The sequence below is a fragment of the Bos grunniens genome, chromosome 2 (assembly GCF_055505025.1).
Source record: "Bos grunniens cultivar Pamir isolate PY7600 chromosome 2, Bosgru_T2T1.0, whole genome shotgun sequence".
NCBI lineage: Eukaryota > Metazoa > Chordata > Mammalia > Artiodactyla > Bovidae > Bos > Bos grunniens.
The window spans coordinates 11,208,125-11,229,122 of record NC_141166.1 but is presented as its reverse complement, the minus strand read 5'-3'; the positions used below and the strand labels follow the sequence as shown (position 1 = coordinate 11,229,122).

At 50.7% G+C, this 20,998-nt stretch overlaps 1 protein-coding gene and 2 long non-coding RNA genes across 9 annotated transcripts in view; 1 reads left to right on the top strand and 2 right to left on the bottom strand.

The window, feature by feature from the left end:
* WASF2 (WASP family member 2) overlaps positions 1-20,998 on the top strand; it is a 92,521-nt gene that overhangs the window by 754 nt on the left and 70,769 nt on the right. For 2 of the 6 annotated variants that reach the window (XM_086330786.1, XM_086330795.1), the window contains exon 2: positions 17,436-17,510. The gene's annotated coding sequence lies outside the window, so the exon portion shown is untranslated. Of the gene's footprint in view, positions 1-7,634; positions 7,706-9,547; positions 11,135-16,029; positions 16,104-17,435; positions 17,511-19,690; positions 20,433-20,998 lie in introns of those variants that run through there. The other 4 variants (XM_086330805.1, XM_086330787.1, XM_086330791.1 and 1 more) reach the window with 4 other exon arrangements.
* Positions 1,169-1,752, bottom strand: LOC147377490 (uncharacterized). The gene is made up of 2 exons (XR_015138622.1): positions 1,654-1,752; positions 1,169-1,289 (listed from the first exon to the last, which is right to left on the bottom strand). It is a non-coding gene; the product is annotated as an uncharacterized LOC147377490 (long non-coding RNA).
* On the bottom strand, positions 10,387-12,709 carry LOC147377489 (uncharacterized). 2 transcript variants are annotated; one of them, XR_015138612.1, is made up of 3 exons: positions 12,597-12,709; positions 12,407-12,500; positions 10,387-11,773 (listed from the first exon to the last, which is right to left on the bottom strand). It is a non-coding gene; the product is annotated as an uncharacterized LOC147377489 (long non-coding RNA). The 2 variants fall into 2 exon arrangements; XR_015138614.1 differs by lacking the exons at positions 12,407-12,500; positions 12,597-12,709 and adding an exon at positions 11,949-12,090 and having other exon boundaries at positions 10,953-11,773.

The window sequence follows — 20,998 nt, the reverse complement described above, 5'->3', positions numbered from 1 at the left end:
CAGGTATCGTGCTCAGCCTTCCAGGTTACATCAGGGTAAGCCCGGAGACGTGTGCGCCTTTCAATGTGAGTCTGTGTGGGGTGCAATTACTATCCCATTTTACAGATGGGGAGGTCAGTGCTCAGAGGTGGCAAGACGGAGCCAGGCCTTACATCCTGGCCTGCCTGACTGCAAAGCCAGAGTTGTTTTTGTTTGTGTGTGTGTGTGTGTGTGTGTGTGTGCGCTATGCCACACAGCCTCCTGAAGGAGTGAATTGCTAATGGTGGCATTTCAGATTTCAGATGTAGTGACAGCAAACCAGAGAAGAGGTTCTGGACAGATGGCTCCCAATCGGGTCCCTGCCTCAGGCTAGCAGAGCAGAGGTTTGTCAGGGCAAGCGAAGCGCCCTGTCCGTTCCTCTCCTGTGTGGGATGTAGGCCGGTCCCCCCCACATACTCCCTTCACCATCCCCCTGCAGCCCTTTGGCCCTGCCTGGGTGACCTGCATGAGCTCAGCTTCCCAGCAGCTTGGCGGAGGAGGCAGCCAGGGCAGAAGGCTGCCTCTGCCCTCTCCCTGCTTGGCAGTGCCAAGGGAGGTGGGGCCGTGGAGGGGCGGGGGGCCTCCCAGCCACCAGACCTCCAGTCTTGTCCCCCAACTCGGGCGCCCCTGGGGTGTGCTGCGGCAGACCAGTCTGGGACAGGTGGTGCCGGGCTGGGGCACGCTGGTCAGGCCCGTCCCCGTTGCTGCAGCCTTGTTGAGCTGCCATTAACAAGTGGCCGGAGGTTGCCTTGTCTCCATGGAGACCAGACAGTCAGTGCGGCTCTGGGGTGAGGGCCGTGATTAGTGAGTGTCAGCTTTGCCAGCCCTGCTCTTCCCACCACCCGCCTGCCGCTGGGCTCAGAGACAACAGGCCTGGCCGGGGGTGGGGAAGGACGGGGAGGGTCTCCAGGGCCCCCACAGGCATGGGGGCTTCCAAGCCTGGGCCTGGGTACTGTCTTTGTCTCAGTTCGTCCCCCTCCCTCCCCAGTCCGTCTTCCACACTGCCCCCAGGGCAAGCTTCCTAAAACACAAGCTGAATCCTGACACTGCCTCCCTTAAGAACTTTCCACGGCTCCCCATTTCTTGGAGGCCAAGAGTCAAATTCCTTATCATGGCATTCAAGGCCTGCCTTCCTTCTTTCCTTCACTTATTCGTACCAAAAAAAAACATCTTGTTTTGAGCACCTACCGTGTTTCAGGAAGCCTGCCAGATGCAACGTGGTCCATGCAACAAGGTGACAGAGGAACTTCCCATCTATTGAGAAAAACGCACTACAAACAAAATACAAATCAGTAGATAGCCGATGACAGCTCTGCGGAGGGCTAGAAGGGCATGGAGCGGGTATGCTGGTAGAGAGTAATCTACAGGGGGGGCCACCCTCCCTAGAGGGGCTCACAGTGGCCTCTCTGAGGAGGCAACGTTTCGCCCAAGTCACAGACATTGATGGGGACCCAGCAGTGGGGAGGGCATTCCGGGGAGCAGCCAGCACTGGGGGCCCATCTTCCGCCCTGGCCTGCCCCTCCTCCCCTACTTCTAACCCCACCCATGTTTCCTCTCTTGGTGAAAGGCAGCAGGCTATCAGAGGGAGAAACCTCTGAGTTATCGCCAACTCTTTCTTTTTCACCCTGTGCTCACTTCTCATCAGTCGTGCGTCTTGTCAATGCTTCTCGCTCCTCACTGCACCGCAGGCCCCATCATTTTCACTTGACTCTCACACCTGCCCCCTAACGGGCTTGTCCCTTCACTCACAGATTCCGTCTTTCCTCTGCTCAGGGTTGAGCGCCCCCTATGTGCTGGGCCTGGTGGTCCCTGAGCAGGTGGTCGCTCAGCCAGAGTTTAGTCACGAGTCCCCAAGAGGAGAAGACCTAATCTAGGCCTGGCTGGGGTGTGCCCAGGAGGGCTTCCAGGAGGAAGCATGGCTAGACGGAGACCAGAGGGAGGACAAGGAATTAGCCCACGAAGGGAGGGGGAAAGACATTCCACGCAGAGGAAGGGGCCTGGGGGCAGTCAGGAAGGAAGAGGTCAGGGCCTGATCTGCAGGCTGCTGGGGGAGCCCCTGGGGGACTTTAACCTCCGGGGCACACGCTCAGATTCGCTCCCCGACATCCAGTCTCTCCCCTTCCGGTTCATGCTCCATCCACACTACAGTTAGAATCATCTTCCTAAAATAGGCACAATCATGTCCCTTCCCAGCTCTTAAAGGCCTGCTCTGTCCCCGGCCCTTTAAAGTCCAAACTCGGGCAGCAAGGCACTGGAGGCCCTTGAAACCGCCTTTCCAGCCTCATTTCCAATCACTCCTCCCAGCTGACTCTGCCCAGCCACACCCAAACAGGTCATATCCTCCTGGTCTCTGGGGCCTTATCCCTGGCGTGTCTTCCCCCACTTCTCCAGGTGAAGTCATCCTTCAGAGCCCAACTCAGATGTCCCCACCTCCAAGAAGCCTCTCCTGATTCCTGTTGCCCAACAAAAACAGATTTCTCCTCTCCACCCCCATTCCACTTAATTACAGACAGCTAATAGTCATCAGATGCTTTTTTCTATATGCTAAAGTGAAAGTCACTCACTGGTGTCCGACTCTTTGTGACCCCAGGGACTACACAATCCATGAATTTCTCCAGGTCAGAATACTGGAGTGGGGAGCCATTCCCTTCTCCAGGGGATCTTCCCAACCTCGGGATCGAACCCAGGTCTCCCACACGCAGGCAGATTCTTTACCAGCTGAGCCATCAGGGAAGTCCTTCTATACGCTAGACTTTATATATGTAAGCATTTCATGTTCATGATATTATTTCATCCTCATGGATATCTTAAAAGAAAATATCGTCATCTCTATTTTACACACATGAAACTGAGGCTTGGAAAAGTTAGGTGACTTGCCCCATTTCTAAAGGTAATAAGAGAGAGAGCTGAGGCTCAAACCCAGGAAGCTGGGGGCCACAGTTCAGTGCTTACTCCTTAGTCCACCTTGCCCTAGTAAGGTTTCTAGCCATGCCTCTGTCTTTCCTGGCAGACTAGCAGCACTTAGCCGGCAATCTCCAAGTCTGATTCATCCAGGGTCCCCAGGGCCGAGCATATGGCTCTATGTATGGAAGAGGTGTGCAAATGTCTGTAGACAGAATAAATAACTTTAGTACGACAGCTACTACTGGCTCTTTCCTGGTGGTCCAGTGGTTAAGAACCACCTTGCAATGCAGTGGACCTGGGTTTGATCCCTAGTCGGGGAACTGAGATACCACATGCTGCGGGATGTGCCACATCTAGAGATTGGCCACAACTATAGAGTATCCCGTGTGGCAACAAAAGATCCCACGTGCTGCAACTAAGACCCAACATGGCCAAGAAAAAAAGAATGCTACTAGAGGGTGGTGAGTGGGCTCACAGACAGGTTTCTGAGGGTAAATCAAACAGTTTTATCCTGAGTGGATCTGGTCATCATCCTGGGGCCACACCATGCCCATTCTAAATCTGGCCCCTGGTCCAGCCCCAGTTGGTCACCAAGGTGCTGGTGACCTTGGGATTCCTATCCTTTGGCTGGCAGCCCCTTTGGGATCAGACAGATCCAGCTTTGAATCTCAGCTGTGCCCCTAGATATAGTTCTGTGACCCCCAGGTGACTTTATCTCTCTCTAAGCCTCAGTTTCTTCATCTTCAAAATGGGCTCAATAGTGCCTGCTTTGCAGGGCTGTTGTGAAGATAATGGATAGCAGCGAGTCTTACTATTTCCCAAGGGACCACTATAGGCTTTGTCATTTCTTCTTAATTAGTTTGATCTTTAGGCCCAGGCAACCAGGGAAGTAGGAACCCCCACATTTCAGAGGGTCTACTTTCAGCCTCCTCTACTGGCTCCTTCCCTCACCGAATGAGGAGTCAGAGAGAGGTCAAGAGGCCATGCCCACCTGAAGCCCACCTCCACCCCCTCTAGACCACCTCTGGGTACCCAGATCCCCAAAGCCCTTGAACTAGGTCCCAGAGCCTGAATGGCCCTAGCCTAAACCAAACCCCACTGCAAGGGTAGATTCCTAAGCCTTTGAGCTGGCCACGGAGCAGCTGTTTGCTGCTGGGGACCGATGAACAGAGCTTGAACAGGCTGATGGTGAGGCAGGGAGGGGATGTGAGAGAGAGGCTTCCAGTATACTCTTCTTAGGGGTCGGCTCATCCTGACTAATATTCACATATGACCTGAAAGGCAGGCATTATTAACACCATTTTAGAGATAAAAAAACTGAGGCTTGGACCAGAGGAGCAACTCCAAAGTCTGTTCGTTTTGCTGCCTCGGAGGTGGCAGTGATTTATATCTAAATGCTTTATACCCACTGCCTCATTTAATCCTCACAACAACCCTATGCTTTAAGTAGTATGATCATTCCACTTTACAGATGAGGAAGCAGAGGCACGGAAGGGTTAAGGGATTTGCCTCAGGTCACACAGCCCACAAGCGGCAGAGCTGGGAGCTGAACCCTGGCAATCAAGCTCTTAACTCTAGGCTCTGCTGCCTATTACCATTTGCAGAGGCAGAACTCAGTGCCTTAACTTGGCTCCCAATCACTCTGCCTCAGTCATCTATCTGAGGAATGGGCTTCAGGGAAGATGCTCTGAGTGCCCCCTGGTTGTAAAGCCAGGAAGAGGCAGAAATGAGATCCAAGCTGAAGGGAGGGCCCTGTGGAAGGAGCTGGACTCTGCTTTTTATGCAGCTCTAGGATAGCTGGGCAGGGCCCTGGGGGATAGCTCCAAAAGACACCCCTCTAGCCTGAGCTCACAGCCATGCTCTCCTTTGCAGCCTGTGGCCTGAGAAGATGGCGCTTTCCCAGGGCCGAGGCAGAGGCAACAGCCCCCCGCCCCCGCCCCCCCCTTCCCCTTCAAGACTCAGCTGTGGGGTGGCTGCCCAAGCTCCCGCCTCTCCCACTCCCTGGCCAAGTTGCTGCTCTGTGGTCACCTGGACCCAATTTCCTCCTTCCTGCCTCCTCCCATCTCTGGGAAGCACCCTGGGCTGCCCTGCCAATTTCCAAAGGCTTCTCCCCCAAGAAGCCATCTCTGTCTTCCCTTACCGCCACTCCCAGGTCTCCTACCCCTACTGGGAACACTCCAACTCCTCCCCTCCAGCCCCACAAGTAGAGAGAATCATTTGGACCATCAGCCCATTTTCCATTTGGTTCCTGGCTGAACACTGGGTCCCCCGGCCAGATTGTGCGTTCCCTTTGCTAGGGTGGTTATCACATTGTGTGCTTTCCTCTCCCCCCATGGTGCCTGGCAAGGGAGGAGCCCGGAGCCAGTTTCCTGTGCTCCAGGAACTGAAACTTGGTGCTCAGAGGCCTGGAGCCAGCATCACCATTTGTCAAGCTTTGGAGGCCAACCGACTCTTCATTTTAAGTGAAGAAACCAAGGAGACCCAGGGACGGGAAGGAATTGCCGAGGGTCACCCAGAGGCCAGACCTAGCTCTTCTGACTCTTAGGCCCAGGCTCCTGATGCTCCATCTGGATCAAGTTTCTAATCCTTCCAGGCCCTCATTTTCAGGCATGAAACCAAAATCATCCCTGACGATATATTGTCAGAACCTGAGGGGTTAATTCTGCCTCAAATGCCATATCTGGAAAAGTCCCAAAGGGATTATTATCCAACCTCCTTCCATCCCCCCAACCCACCCATTTTATAAACAAGCAAACTGAGACCCAGAAAGCAGAAGGACCTCCTCAAGGTCACAATGAACTGGAGCTAGAGCTGAGATCAGGTTCCATGTCTAATTCTTCGCAGGAGAATTAAGCATCACCAACTAATTCATTCAAAAATTTTGAGAGCTTAATGATGCCAAGCTCTGTGCTGAGTACTAAGAATATAGGGGTGAAAAAAGACAGCCATAGCTGGATGAGACATGCGGGGACTCCTGGGTACAGAAAATGTTTAGTGTCATGATGGTCTGGGTACCGGTTACATGCTGTGTTCCTTTTGTGAAAATTTATCAAGCTGCATATTTCTATATGCGCAGTTTTCGGAATGTCTATTTCAATACAAAGATTTTAAAGAAGACCTTCACAGGCACTGAGTTCAGAGAGCTACAGCATGCAAGAGGAGATGAGATGTTAAACAACTAATTACACAAATAATTGCTTAATTACAATTGTGACAAGTGCTGCAATAAAATAGAGGGTGCTTTGGGCTATGGAGTGGGAGGAACTGATCTAGTCTTGGAGCAGTCAAGGAAGTCTTCTCAGAGGAGGTGAGGGATAAGCTCAACTGTCAGGAATAAGCAGGAGAAACTTCCCTGGTGTTCCAGAAGTTAAGAATTTGCCTTCCAATGCAGGGTATATGGGTTCAATCTCTGGTCAGGGAACTAAAATCCCGCATGCCATGAAGTAATCAAGCCCACTGCTGCTACTGCTAAGTCGATTCAGTCATGTCCGACTCTGTGTGACCCCATAGACGGCAGCCCACCAGGCTCCCCCGTCCCTGGGATTCTCCAGGCAAGAACACTGGAGTGGGTTGCCATTTCCTTCTCCAATGCATGAAAGTGAAAAGTGAAAGTGAAGTCGCTCAGTCGTGTCCGACTCTTAGCGACCCCATGGACTGCAGCGCACCAGGCTCCTCCGTCCATGGGATTTCCTAGGCAAGAGTACCAGAGTGGGGTGCCATTGCCTTCTCCGAATTAAGCCCACACCCCACAACAAGAAAAGCCCAGGCACTGCAGTGAGAAGCCCTTGTAGCACAACTAGAGAAAGCCAGCATGCCACAACGAAAGACCCCGCCTACCACAGTAAAGACCCAGGGCAGCCAAAAAATTAAAAATAATAAAAAAATGAAAAAATGAGTAGGAATTAGAGCAGGAATGAGTCTCAGCCCCTACCTGACAACACACCGCGATGAATCAGGGACCTATATGAGAAAGCTAACACTATAAACTCCTAGAAGAAAATAAATGGGCGTACCTTCAGGATCTTGGGATAGGCAAAGATTTCTTAGGCATCAAAAGTACTCAACATGAAACAGAATTATCAGGGCATGGGGAAAAGCATTCAAGACAGAGAAACAGTGTGTGTGAAGGCCCAGAGGAAGGAAGGGGGCAAGGTGTGTTGGAAAAAACTGAGAAAAGGCCAGAAGACATGGAGGCAGAAAAAGTGCAAGAGGAGGCAGAAGCCAGACTACCCAGGACTTTATGGGTTGGGTTTGGAGTTGGGACTTTATCCTGAGGGTGCTAGGCCCTGAAAGGAAGGTTCTGAATAGGGGGAGTGGCAGGAGAAGCAACTGAAGCAACAGTTGGGGGATAACTTGACCTTAACCTGGGTTTGCAGAGTGCTACCTCTTTTGATGTGTCTGGGATTGCAAGGGGTTGCCCACACAAAAAAGAGAATAAAAGGGAACACTCGCCTTCTTCCCTGCTCAGCAACTAGACAAGGCCAGGCTTGGATTCTGCTTCCTTGCAGATCAAGATGTAGTTTTACAACCTGAAAAGTCACTTCATGCAGGTGCCAGGATGAGGCGGGGCATGGCAGGTGGGGACTTGGGCTGTGAGGCTCTGTCCTGCCGGGCCCAGCCCTGGTCTTGGAGCAGCTGGAGTCTGCCAGCTCCCACTCACGCCCCAGCTCTGGCTATAGCCCCACCTCACCCCTGCTCAGCACCTGTGCCTCCTCCCCTCCTCCTCCCATCTCGTCCTCCCTCAGAGGACTGCAGAGGCCCGGCAGGAGGAAAGAGCACAGAGGTAAGGGGTTTCTTCTGCCTACTTCCACTCCCACCCGCATACCAACATACCTGCGCCAGAGCTGGAGTGGGACTCAGGCAGCCAGGTCCCAGCATCACTCAGGCCTCCTGCCTGCAAGGCGCTCAAGAAGGGCACCGAGGATCTTCCCTGGTGGCGCAGTGTGTAAGAATCCGCCTGCCAGTGTAGGGGACGCAGGTTCAAATCCTGGTCTGGGCAGATTCCATGCGCTGCAGAGCAACTAAACACAGGCTCTATGGTCCTAGAGGCGCAACTCCTGAGACCCCCGTGTGCCTAGAGCCTGTGCTCTGCAACAAGAGAGTAGTGGGTGTGAGGAGAAGCCTGCGTACCCCAAAGAAGAGTAGCACCCACTCTCTGCAAATAGAGAAAGCCCACACAAAAGCAACGAAGACCCAGCGCAACCAAAAAAAAAAAGAGAAAGGCGCTGAAAGTGGTGCCTCCATTCAATATTACCTACACTTTCTGAGCTGCACTCCAGGCAGGGGCTAGAGTTAAGAAGGTGTTGTTCCTGCTCTCCCGGAACTCCAGGGGTAATGGGGGAAAGGGTGCAACCATATTACAAGTGCTTTACAGAGGTGCAAAGTGCAAGTGAGCCTGGAAAGTCAGGCTGATTTCACTTGGGGAACAGAGTGTGAATATCAAGCAAGATCTCCTCCAAGAGGTGACATTTGAGCTGGGTCATAAAGAATAGTAAGACTGACTGTAGGAAATGCTCTTTATAGCAGAGGAAAGGGTAAGAATTAAGGGAACTACTGGGAGTGTTGGGTGCTGTGCTCAGCACCCTATTTATTCATTTAATCCTTATGATGAATCTATGAAGAAGTATTATAATTATGCCCATTTTCCCAGATGTGGTAACTGAGGCTTAGAGAAGGGAACTGATTTATTTACAAACTTCCACATCTGGTAAATGGCAAAATTCAGACTTGAACCTAGGTCTTCCATGCTCTTAACTTCTACGTAGAGTGGTTTGGGCAAAGGACATGTGGAGAAGGGTAGCCGGTGAGACTGGGGGGTGGGGAGACTGCTGGGGGAGGCAGAGGTTTGGGTGGTAGAAGCCTTGGTGAGAAGTGCAGCCTTTATCCAGAGAGCAGCGGGGAGCCATGCAAGGTTCATTAGTGAGGGAGGGAGTAAAGAGGGATGGGACACACAATTAGCTTTCTGTTTTTATTTATTACCACTTTTAAGTGACTTCCCTGGTGGCTCAGATGGTAAAGCGTCTGCCTACAATGCCAGAGACCCAGGTTCGATTCCTGGGTTGGGAAGATCCTCTGGAGAAGGAAATGGCAATTCATTCCAGTACTCTCGCCTGGAAAATCCCGTGGATGGAGGAGTGTGGTAGGCTATACAGTCCATGGGGTCGCAAAGAGTCCTAAATGACTGAGTTCATTTTCACCACTTTTAAACTTTATTTATTTATTTTTGGCTACACTGGGTCTTCACTGCGGTTCACGGGCTTCTCACTGAGGTGCCATCTCTTGTCGCAAAGCACAGGCTCCAGGGTGTGAGGGCTTCAGTAGCTGTGGCGCATGGGCTTGGTTACTGCATGGCATGTGAGATCTTCCTGGACCAAGGATGGAACCCGTGTCCCCTGTATTGGCAGGTAGATTCCTAACCACTGGACCACTAGGGAAGTCCCCAGCTCAAAGGAGGAGAAATTAGAGACAGAGAACCCTGTGTAAGAGTTGCTACAAAAATCCAAGGAAAAGATGGGGGTTGAAGGATGGAGAAGACGGGGTGCACTGGGAGATGGCAAGCAGAACCTGGGGGCTAAATGGCTCCGGCAGATGAAGTGGAAGGAGAAATCACAGATGATGTCCCAGGTTTGGGGCCTGTTATGTTCCAGAAAGAAGCTTAATAACAGGTCTTTAACAATATATTGGGTACCGCCTCCCTTAATCGGGGCTTTGCTCCACACATGTCACCTGCAAAACTCACCCCTGGATGGTGCTCTTGCTGGTGTTCAGTCGCTCAGTCTTGTCTGACTCTTTGCGACCCCATGGACTGCAGCATGCCAGGCTCCCCTGTCCTTAACCATCTCCGGGAGCTTGCTCAAACTTGACCATTGAGTCAGTGATACCAACCAACCATCTCATTCTCTGTCGTCCCCTTTTCCTCCTGCCTTCAATCTTTCCCAGCATCAGGGTCTTTTCTAACGAGTCAGCTCTTCACATCAGGTGGCCAATGTATTGGAGCTTCAGCTTCAGCATCAGTCCTTCCAATGAGTATTCAGGACTGATTTTCTTTTAGGATCAACTGGTTTGATCTTCTTGGAGTCCAAGGGATTCTCAAGAGTCTTCTCCAATACCACTTAGTCTTTTCCAAATACCTGAATGCATTCATCACTTACTTTTGTCCTTGCTCACCCGATACATACGGAGCACTTACTGTATGCCAGGTATTCTGGAGCTAGGATGGACAAGGGACAAACTGAACTAGCCTCATTAGTGGCTTAATGATTCCAACCTGGGGTCTGCATCTGAATCCTGGTTCTGCTACTTCTTGGACCGAGTCCTGGCTCAGCTTCCAGTTTGTTTGTGACTTCAGGTACATTACTCTATCTTTCCTTTTCTCAGTCTCCTCATCTGTAAAATGGGAAAACTAACCGTACCCAGCACGGGGATTAAATGGGTTAATACATGCAAAGTCGCTGGCACTGGGTAAGCATTTTGTGTCAGCTATTATTATTACAGAGTTCACCTTTTAATGGGGAGACAGATCCAATTACACAATTAATTATTTAATTACAACAGGGATAAATACCTTGAAGGAGCAGCACAGTCTGGAGGTGAGAGAGGGCTCCCCAAAGTGAGGGATGGTCCCCGCTGAGCACTGGGGCTGGCCAGTTTAAGGGTAAGGGAGAGGGGTCTCAGAGGTGGCCTACCCTTAGGCAGAAGGAGGTGCTGAGAGGTTTGTATTTCTGTTAACTTTCCCTCTTTGAAACCTCAAAATGGTGCTGAGAAATAGGTCAGGCAGATACTCTGCCCCCATTTCCTGAAAGGGCACTAAGACCTAGAGAGAAACAGGGACTTAGCTGGTCAGTGACAGAGCCTCCTGGTTGTTGCTCTGATCCAGGGGGCTGGAGGGGACAGGCTGAGAAGAGGCCTTTGTCCCTCTGTCTGCTGGGGCGGGAGCAGCAGGAACTGAGGCTGCAGCTGGCCACCATTCCTTCCCCTGCCAGCAGAGCAAGTCCAGGCTCATGGCAGGGGCTGGGAATGTTCCTTTCGTCTTTTTTTTTTTTTTTTTTTTAAGGCACTTTAATCAACATTAAGCTGTGACTTCAAACAGACACAGCTCCCAACTGTCCTCCCTAACCCTGGGTCTCTCCAACTCCCCAGGGTAAGCCCCCCCAGGCAGCCAAGTTTCCAGGAAAGGGAATGAGGCCTGGCCTTGGAATCTAAAGACTTTGTGGTGAGTCCTGGCTCAGCCTCCAACTTGCTGTGTGACCTCGGGCAGGTCACCAGCCCTCTCTGGGCTCCGAGTGTCCTCTGCAAAACAGGGAAGGGAGGGTTGAAGGACATCAGGTGGTGGGGGAGGGTGGTGGTGGTGGTAGTGGTGGTGGGGGGAGCCCAGTAACCGGGTTCAGCCAGCTGCAGCCGCTTTGCTGCCCTTCAAGCTGGAGGCACTGTGGCCCCGGGGGTCCGGAAGCCGGGGACAGGCAGCCTTTCATCTCTGCTGGCCCAGGGTCGCTGCAGGTTGGCAGGCCCCACATCCCGAGATCGCGTTTCAGGCTGGAAGGGGCCTTCCTGTGACCTCAGTGGGCCAGCCTGGCCCCTGCCCCCTCCTCCCCATTCTCACCAGAGGGAAGCAGGCAGCATCCCGCCCAAGGTCACTGGCCAGCAAGTGGCTGTCCTTCGGCCTGCCCTTCCCTCCCACCCGAGCCAGCCCCCACTGGCCTCCCACTGTAAAGCCTCAGGTCTCCTGGGCCATTAGGAATCTGCCAAGCGAGGCGTGGTCTTTTTCCTCTCTCTTGTTTCTTGGCTTGTTTTCCCAGTTCTCCAACAGCCGCCTCCTGCAAAAGCCTCCGGGTGCGTGTACAGGAACATTTTTCTTTAAAAAAAAAAAAAGAGAGAAATGCAGCCACAATTTGGGTAAAAAAGCAACCAACTCCTTAATCCTTCCCTGTAACCTCTGGCTCCTCAGCAGGGTTGGCTCCAGCCGCTGGGAAGGAAGGCCCTGCTGGGGTGAGAGGCCTGGGCTTGTTTCCCGCCCACCCCCTCCTCACCCGCCTCTGCTCTCCTTCAGGGTTTCGTCTGACTTCTGGAGCCAGGAGGAGACGAGCTGCAGGGCTCAGCAGAGCTCAGGAAGCATGGGGGGCTGATGGGGTTGGCCAGGGCCTCTGCCCTCTGCCCACTTGGCCACTTTCTAGGGAGGTTACACGGAGCAGGAGTTTTCACCCCTAACCCACTGCCTCTACTCCCGCTTTCATTCCTTTATTCTCCTCTCCTAGACATTGTAGTCTCTCCACTACAAGTCCCCTGCAAGTTCCCTGAGCGCCATCTCCCATCTCACTGCTTCGTCATCTAGCACCAGGGCTTGGCTTTCTTTTTGTGAAAGCCATACACTTCCACACTCCAAGCCTCTATCCACTCAGACTCCTCCGTAGCGGGGCACTCAATGTGCCCGCCAGGTCTTGCTCTGCCTGCGGAACCCTTAATTAATTATCTGTTGCAGCCCCAGGACCTGGGTCAGTGCTTGAAACATCCTGGGTACTTGGTGTCTCTTGCATGAATGATTTCAAACCATCAAAAGGTCTCTAGCAATATTCAGGGTGATCCTGCAAAAGGAACATTTGATCACCTCACATCCCAGTTAAAACCCTTCCGTGCCTCCCCAGCACCCTTAGAATCCAGTCCAATTCTCCATCCCCCACCTCTTTCCATTTGCCGGATCGCATCAAAGGATTTCCTTTTTCCCCCAACACGCCATCTTTCTCTTGCCTCTGGGCCTTTGTACTTACAAGAAATTCCCCCCTGCCTGCCACACCCTTCCCCAGCTCTTCACCTGGCTGACTCCCTCTGGCCAATTACCTTGTCCGATTACCCAACTAGCAGGGCAACGTGTATTCAGGACACCAACAAAGCAGGGACACTAAAAACATTTAAAAAAAATGATTTGATGTTTGATAATTTAAAAAACATTTAAATAGTATTCATGGCAAACATCTGAAGTTTATTGGAGTTCCTTACTCTTATAGTTACCTTCGTTTTTTATGTTGAATTTACATATGGGCTGGGTGGTGGTAGGTTGACATAATCTGGCTCTGATCTTTCCTTTTTTTATTTTTAAAAATATTTATTGGAAACTTACATTACCATATGTAAAATAGATAGCCAAGGGGGAATTTGCTGTATGGCTAAGAAACTCAAACTGGGGCTCTGTAACAACCTAGAGGGGGGATGGGGAGGGAGATGGGAGGGAAGTTCAAAAGGGAGGGGATATATGTATACCTATGGCTGATTCAGGTTGAACTTGAACAGAAAACAACAAAATTCTGTAAAGCGATTATCCTTCAATAAAAAAATAAATTTAAAAAGTTATTTATTTGGTTGTGTTGGGTCTTGGTTGTGGCACATAGGATCTTCTTCTATCTTCTTTGCGGCATGCGGAATTTTAGTTGTGGCATGTGAATTCTTAGTTGTGGCTTCTGGGATTAAATTCCCTGACCAGGGATCAAACCCGAGCTCCCTGCATTGGGAGTACCAAGTCTCAGCCACTGGATCGCCAAGGAAGTCCTTGGCCCTGACCTTTAAATCTCAGCCTAGATATCAACTGGCTTCCCAGGTAGTCGTAGTGACAGAAAACCCACGTGCCAGTGCAGGAGACATAAGAGACACAGGTTTGATCCCTGTTTGGGAAGATCCCCTGGAGGAGGGCATGGCAACCCACTCCAGTACTGCTTGGAGAATCCCATGGACAGATGAGCCTGATGGGCTACAGTCCACAGGGTCACAAAGAGTCGGACACCATTGACGTGACTTAGCACAGGCATCAACTACTCCTCCAGGAAGCCTTCACTGACCCCTTGACAGGTTTAGGTTTCTTTTTTGGTAGTCCCAAAGCCTCTCTGGATTCTTCTTTAATACTGCTGTTTTTGCTTTACTTATTGCTTTCTATTCCCTGATTCTAAGTCTGTAAACTCCCTGGGGGCATTTCTTTCCACCTCTGTATCTGCGGTGCCCAGAAGACCTAGCATAGAACTTACCCCAGCATGTTAGTATCTAGCCTTTATAGATTCAATCTCCTTTGCAGGGTTTGCACTATACATCATATTCTATGTCTCTCTATTTTTTTTTTTTATGTCTCTATATTATAACTTTGTTTGAGGAACTCCTATCCACCCTTCAAGACCCCACTCAAATGATTCCTCTTCTGGTAAGCCTGCCCCAATCCTCCAGTTAAGTTCTATGCTTCTGTGGGCTCCCAGCTCCTGCTGCAATTGGTGTTCCTCTCTTTTTTTCAAATAATGTATTTTTTTTAATACTTTACTTTTCTTTTTGCTGTTAGAGAGTTTTATTTATATTTTTAAAAATATTTATTTACATATTTATTCGGCTTCACCAGGTCTTAGTTGTGGCACTTGGCCTCTTTCAGATCTTTAGTTGTGGTCTGTGGGATCCAGTTCCCTGACCAGGGATAGAACCCAGGCCCTGTGTTGGGAGCTCAAAGTCTTAGCCACTGGACTACCAGGGAAGTCCTATGTATGTGTAGCTTTTATGTATGTGTTTTTCTCCCTCACTAGATTGGGAGTCACTCTAGGGCAGAGACTGGGTGGATGGATCCCTGGATTGCCAGGTCTGTCTGGCAAGAGCCATCAGCAGTAGAGGCTCATTAAATGAATAGACTAGAAGGCGTTACAAAGGAGAGAAACTTAAGGCAGGATTTTGAAGGTGGGAGGGAAAGAAAAGAATAACATGTACTTACCGAGGGCATAGAGTCGGTACAGATAACAGCAAATAAAACCACCACCACTGAGAGCACCGGAGTGCAAAGGGTAAGAACAGAGCTAAGCTCTGCCTCTCGTGGGCTGTGTGGCCTTGCGCAGATTATAGAACCTCTCTGTGCCTCAGTGTCCTCATCTGTAAAATGAGAGAGAGTAATGTTGCAGGAAGAGGGACTCCTTCCAGGGCCCAAAACTGGGCTCTCGTTTAACTCTCAGAAATGACTTGTCCAAGGAGACACATATGCTGACAAAGCGAGAGATTTTATTGGGAAAGGGCACCCGGGTGGAGAGCAGTAAGGTAAGGGAAGCCAGGACAACTGCTCTGCCATGTGGCTCTCAGTCTTGGGTTTTATGGTGATGGGATTAGTTTCCGGGTTGTCTTTAGGCAATCATTCTGAGTCAGAGTCCTTCCTGGTGGTACACGCCTTGTTCAGCCAAATGGATGCCAGACAGAAGGATTCTGGGAGGTGGTCAGACATGTGGTGTCTCCTTTTGACCTTTCCTGAACTCTTCCGGTTGGTTGGTGGTGGCTTATTAGGTCTGTGTTCCTTACCAGGACCTCCTGTCATAAAACAACTCATGCAAATGGTTACTATGGTGCCTGGCCAGGGTGGACGTTTCAGTCAGTGTGCTTCCCCTAACAGTAATGGGATCCACCTCACCAGGAATCAAATAGACTAATATTTGCCAGGTGCTGAGAGCTGTGCCAGGCACACGTGGGCACTGGGTGTGTTGCCATCACTGTTACCAACTCCATTGCTGAGCGCTTTGGTTGTGCTGGGCACTTTCATCTGGCTTCCCTGTTTAGTCCTCACAGCGGCCTGAGAAGGGATTGTTGTCTCCTTTTACCAAGAAATGAGGTGTAAACAGGCCAAACAGCTTGCGGAGGCCACTCCCTGGGTAAGCGGCAGGAATGGGACTTGAACTCAAGGCTTTCTGGCCTGCCTGCCCACCCATGTTCCTTGACTGTGTGGCACCTGCCTGCAGGAGGAGGGGGGAGGGAGAGAAGATGGCACAGTGGGAAGGCAGGGAGGCTTTGCCGAGCTGGGGCCTCGGGAGCAGAGCGGCAGGCATTTTTCTAGAGCTTTCATTTCCGTCTGCCTCTTCTGAGCAGGTGAAAAACCCCACAGAGGGCCCTTCACTTGAGTCCTCCCCCTCCTCCTCCCCCTCCCAGCGCTGTCTCATCCCCCATGCTGGGAGGGGGGGAGGTCAGGCTTGCCGTGTGGGGGTTGCAGGCAAGGGGAGTGAGGTGGTGGGGGAGCATCATTCCAGATCCTTCCCTTCCAGCACCGCCCCCCCTTCCCCTCCCCCCACCTTCCCCCATCAAAGTCGCTCCGGGGAGGAGAGAGCATTCCAGGTGGAAGGAATGGCAAATGCAAAGGCTGTGGATTCAGGATGTGGAGGCGGGGAAAGCCTGCAAGCTTGGCTGGAACCGAGGTTCGGGGGCCCCCTGGGATTGCTCAGTGGAGAAGAACTTGTTTGACGAGAGGGAGGGAGGGCGGGAGACAGACAGAGATGCAGTGGACCCAGCCTGAGCTAAGGATGCCACAGGCAGGGCAGTGGCTTGGAGACCATTCTGCCTCTGAGCACAGTCCTCTCCACCCTCTCGCCCTCAGGCAGGGGTTGTGTGGAGGGGTCAGGGTGATTCTCCGTGGTCCCTCTGCCCTGAATTCCTGTGCTCTGGCAGTTCTGTACCAGGCACGGGTTCATGGCGTTTGGTGCCTTCTTTCGCTGTGCTTGCCCTCCCTCCAGCCCTACAAGATCAGTACGATTCACTCCATTTTATAGATGAGAAAACTGAGGTTAAGACTGCCCCAAGGTCACACAGGCGTAAGAGGCAGATCTGGGACTCGAATCCAGGACTGTTTCCAGAGATGGCAATCTGCCTGCTATGCACTATACTGGCTGTGACTGCTTTTCTGGAGTGCTCACCATCCCCATAGCAACAAGGAGAGGAAGCCTTGTGCTGAAGAGTACTTTATAGTTCATACAGGACTTGTTTTTTCTGCTCCTCACAACAGCCCTGGAGGCGGAGCTATTATCATCCCTATTTCATAGACAAGGAAACTGAGGCTCAAAGACAGGGTGTGACTTGGCTAGGACAGAACCATTAAGTGGCACAGTTGGGACTCAAATCCAGTTCTGGTGACTCGATGTGTCTTCCTGCTTCCCCTTGCAGAGGGAGAAGTTAGGTTCCCTGATCTTATCAGCCTCCGAGGACAGGGAACAGGCACGGGTTATTTTTTAGAACTGGTGGGAAAGGAACAGGGTTTGGTCTTCAGAACCTGGGACTAACTCTTTCATCATTCCAGGTGAGAACTCCTCGGGTACTAGAGACAGGGCTTGCCTCTCAAAAGCACCAAGCCCTCTCAAATTCCAAGGTTGGGTTTAAATTGCAGTCATATTGTTTCTTTTTTAAAATTAATTTATTTAATTGGAGGCTAATTACAATATTGTAGTGGTTTTTGCCATATATTGACATGAATCAGTCGTGGGTGTACCTGTGTCCCCTATCCTGAACCCCGCTCCCACCTCCCTCCCCCAAAACACCAATACAGTCATACTGTTTCTTGACTGTTTGGCCTTGGGTAAGTCACTTGACCTCTCTGTGCTTCCTTTATCTCATTTGGAAAATGATAACAGGACCTAAATTACAGGCCTGCTGTAAGAATGTATGAGTAAAGCACTTACCCCATGGCTGACACATAGCAAATGCTCAATGTTAGTGCTTATTATTAGTAACAGTAATGTTTTTTTTTTTTTTGGCAGCACCATGTGGCTTGTGGATCTTAGGTCCCCAACCAGGGATCGAACCCATGCCCTTGGCAGTACCTTGACTGTCAGGTAAGTCCCAAGATTAGTATTAAGATGCATAGCACCTCCCCTTCTGAAAGTAACCTATCTCCATTGCCTGAAAGGAGAAACGAAGTCTCCTGTTGCCAGACAACCTTCAAGCAAAGCACCAGAATCTTACCTAGTACAGACAGTAACTCCTGACATCAATAATAATATTATTAAGGCGAACATTCAACAACTGCAGCTATGTGCCAATCACTATGCTAATTACTACACATTTTAAATATTTATTTACGGCTGCCTCAGGTCTTAGTTGCAGCATGCAGGATCTATTGTTGTGATGTGAAGGTGCCAGAGCATGTGGGCTCTGTAGTTGTGCCTCAGTTGCCCCACAGCATGTGGGATCTTGGTTCCCTGACCAGGGATTGAACCCATGTCCTCTGAAATGGCAGGTGAATTCTTAACCACTGGACCACCAGGGAAGTCCCCGCATTTGAGATAAATAAAGCTGTGATAATCTTCACATCTCTGAGAATCAGGAGCAATTATCATCCTCATTTTACAGACAAGGAAACCACCAAGGTTCAGAGAGGTGGAGTCACCTGCCCAAGGTCACACTGCCAGGAAATGGTACAGATGTGATTTGAACACAGGCTTGCCTGGCTCCAAAGTCTTTTATGACAATTAAGGTCAGATGACAACTTGCCTGGTGCCTAGGTGCTTGCATCAGCTCTCTCCCAATATCAGTATTAATCAGTTAATACTAATTGCTAATTAGTATTAGCATGATTTATCTACTGGATATGCTGCCTTAGGCTCACCTCCCTCCATGCTGTGAAGGCTAAACATCATTTGTGAAGTGCCTTCTATTGCCAGAGTGTTTTATACACATTTCTACACTGAATCCTCACTCCCTCACCTTAAGCCCTTCTACCACTATCCCCACTGACTGGAAGAGGAGCTGAGGTACAGAGAGGTGTGGTGACTGCTTAAGGTCACATGGTTCAAGGTGAGATGGCAGAGCCAAGATTCAAGCCCGGGAGGTTGATGTCAACACTCAGGCACTACCAGAAAAGAACAGAGACCCTTGGAGAATGGCCTCACTTTCAAAGCCAGTTGCCTTACCCTGTAACACCTTATTTGTTTAGGCCCACAGCAAGAGTTCTGTCCCCAATGCTGCAATTCACACGCATGGGCCTGGGCCTAGATACTTTCAGCACGCTTTCTCTTGGCCTCCAACACTTCTTCCAACCATCTGCGGCTTAGTTAATCCCCATTCATCGACTCACCTCTTCAGGAAGCTTCCTGAGACCCCATCTCAATTCCTGACATTCACTCTCATAAACACATTGTACTTTGCCTCCTTATTCCTTATCATAAGTTTTGATTTGTCTGATCATTTAACAACTTGCTTCCTCATCAAACTGTAAGCCCCATGAAGGTATGAGTCTGGTTTGCTTACCACTGTAGCTACACCGCTGGCAGGCTGCCCTACACATGGTTGATGTGTAATAATTTTTTTACTGAATGGATTAATCCATGAATGAATAAATAGCTATCAGGCACTTTACACACATGACTCATTAATTCCACAATTAACTTATTGAATCCTCACAACTGCTATGTTGTCCCCATTTTAGAGAAGACCTGGGTGAGGCTGAGAGTTAGTTACAAAGTAGTGGAGCTTGGATTCAATCTTAGGTTGCTCCTGCTGCTGAGTCACTTCAGTCGTGTTCGACTTGGTGCAACCCCATAGACGGCAGCCCACCAGGCTCTGCCGTCCCTGGGATTCTCCAGGCAAGAACACTGGAGTGGGTTGCCATCTCCTACTCCAATGCATGAAAGTGAAAAGTGAAAGTGAAGTCGCTCAGTCCTATCCAACTCTTAGCAACACCATGGCCTGCAGCCTACCAGGCTCCTCCGTCCTTGGGATTTTCCAGGCAAGAGTACTGGAGTGGGGTGCCATTGCCTTCTCCTAATCTTAGGTTAGTCTGCCCTAAAGTCATTGACCTCTGCATAGCACCTGCTGCCTCCCAGCACCCAGTGGCCACAGTCAGGATTTAAATAGTCATCGGTCGTCAGACCACATGGCCCAATTTGAGCCTGGAGGTCACTGACTCAGCGGGCACTGGGGCCTTATGGGCACCACCCACTTGGTGGTTTCTGTCCTTCTAATGTCTTAGGCTGCTCCCCCCTCACACTCCCTTTTTGGCTTCCTTCCTTTCCAGAGAGGGAAAAGGACTAGGAATTATAGCCAAGGCAGTCGTTCCGAGAAAAACAATCCTGCGGTGAAAAGAGCCCTGTTCGGAGAGCAGAGAGACCTGGACCTAAGTCCTGGAATGGAGACTGCCCCTCTTGGAGCTTCTGTGTCCTTACTCAGGATTCTACCTGGGTTTTTGACCCACCTGTCATCTTTTACCCACCTCCTGATTCCTAGGCCCCCAGAAACAGTTCGGGTACATCCCTTGGCTTATTTTTCCCAGGAACCTCGGAGCTTGGGAGTGGCTTATTTTTCCCAGGAACCTCGGAGCTGGGGAGTGGTCACCTAAGTCTATGGTGACCAGAGACATGAGGGATTGGCTGAGGGCACCCTCAAGAATCTCCCTGGAATGCTAACAAGTTGGGGGAGAGGTCTTTCTCAGGGGACACCAGACCTGGAAGGGAGAAATACAGAAATGGAAGCCAAAATATACAGGTTTGAGTCCCAGGGTCATTTCAAATTCCCTGGGCGACTCATGGCCAGGCGTTAAGTCATGGCGTTTTTAGTTTTATCTTTTGCAAAATAAGGACAGTATCTGCCTTTAAGAGTTGCTCTAGAGAACTAACTGAGGTACAATGTGAATCCGGCCTGCAACCTTTTATGATCAGCAAGACGCGCATATACCCACTCAAGCATGAATCCTTAACAAACACTACAGGACAAGAGGCAGACGTGACTGCTCCTACTTTGCAGGACAGACTGAGACCCAGGTAAGTTGAGAGAGTTGCCTGAGGTCGCAGAGTGCGGTGGCGGCTGAACCAGGGTCCAACTCACCTGACCCTGGCCTTTCACACCCAGCACCCAATCCCAGGACCCCGGGCCTCACCCCAGAAGGACCCTTAGCGGCAGGCGAGAGCCTGTGACTCACTCTCCCCACCCTACTTTCGGCCGGCCTAAGACCGGCCGGGAAGGAACAAAACTATCAGTAACTTTAGGGGTGTCCACAGAAACTTTATAGGTTTGGCCCATTCATTCTACCAAAGATCCTGGTTATTTGAACTCTAACAAGAAGAATTCGCCTCTCGATACACTTTGTACGAGTTTTTAGGTGGGATTTTCCTACTTTGAATATAAGAGTTGGTTTAGTTTCAAAGCCACCCCCACTTCACTTGGTTTGCCCCTTGCTGTTTACTCCGATTGCGGAAGTAGCTCGGGTGGAGCTCCCGGGACAGTACCCTTGAGTACGTCGTTTGCGTAGCTTTTAACTGACATTGCACTCAGGCCAATGGAAAGCCCGGAAGTCCCAGGCGGGTGGGGCAGAGAGCCAATCAGGGCT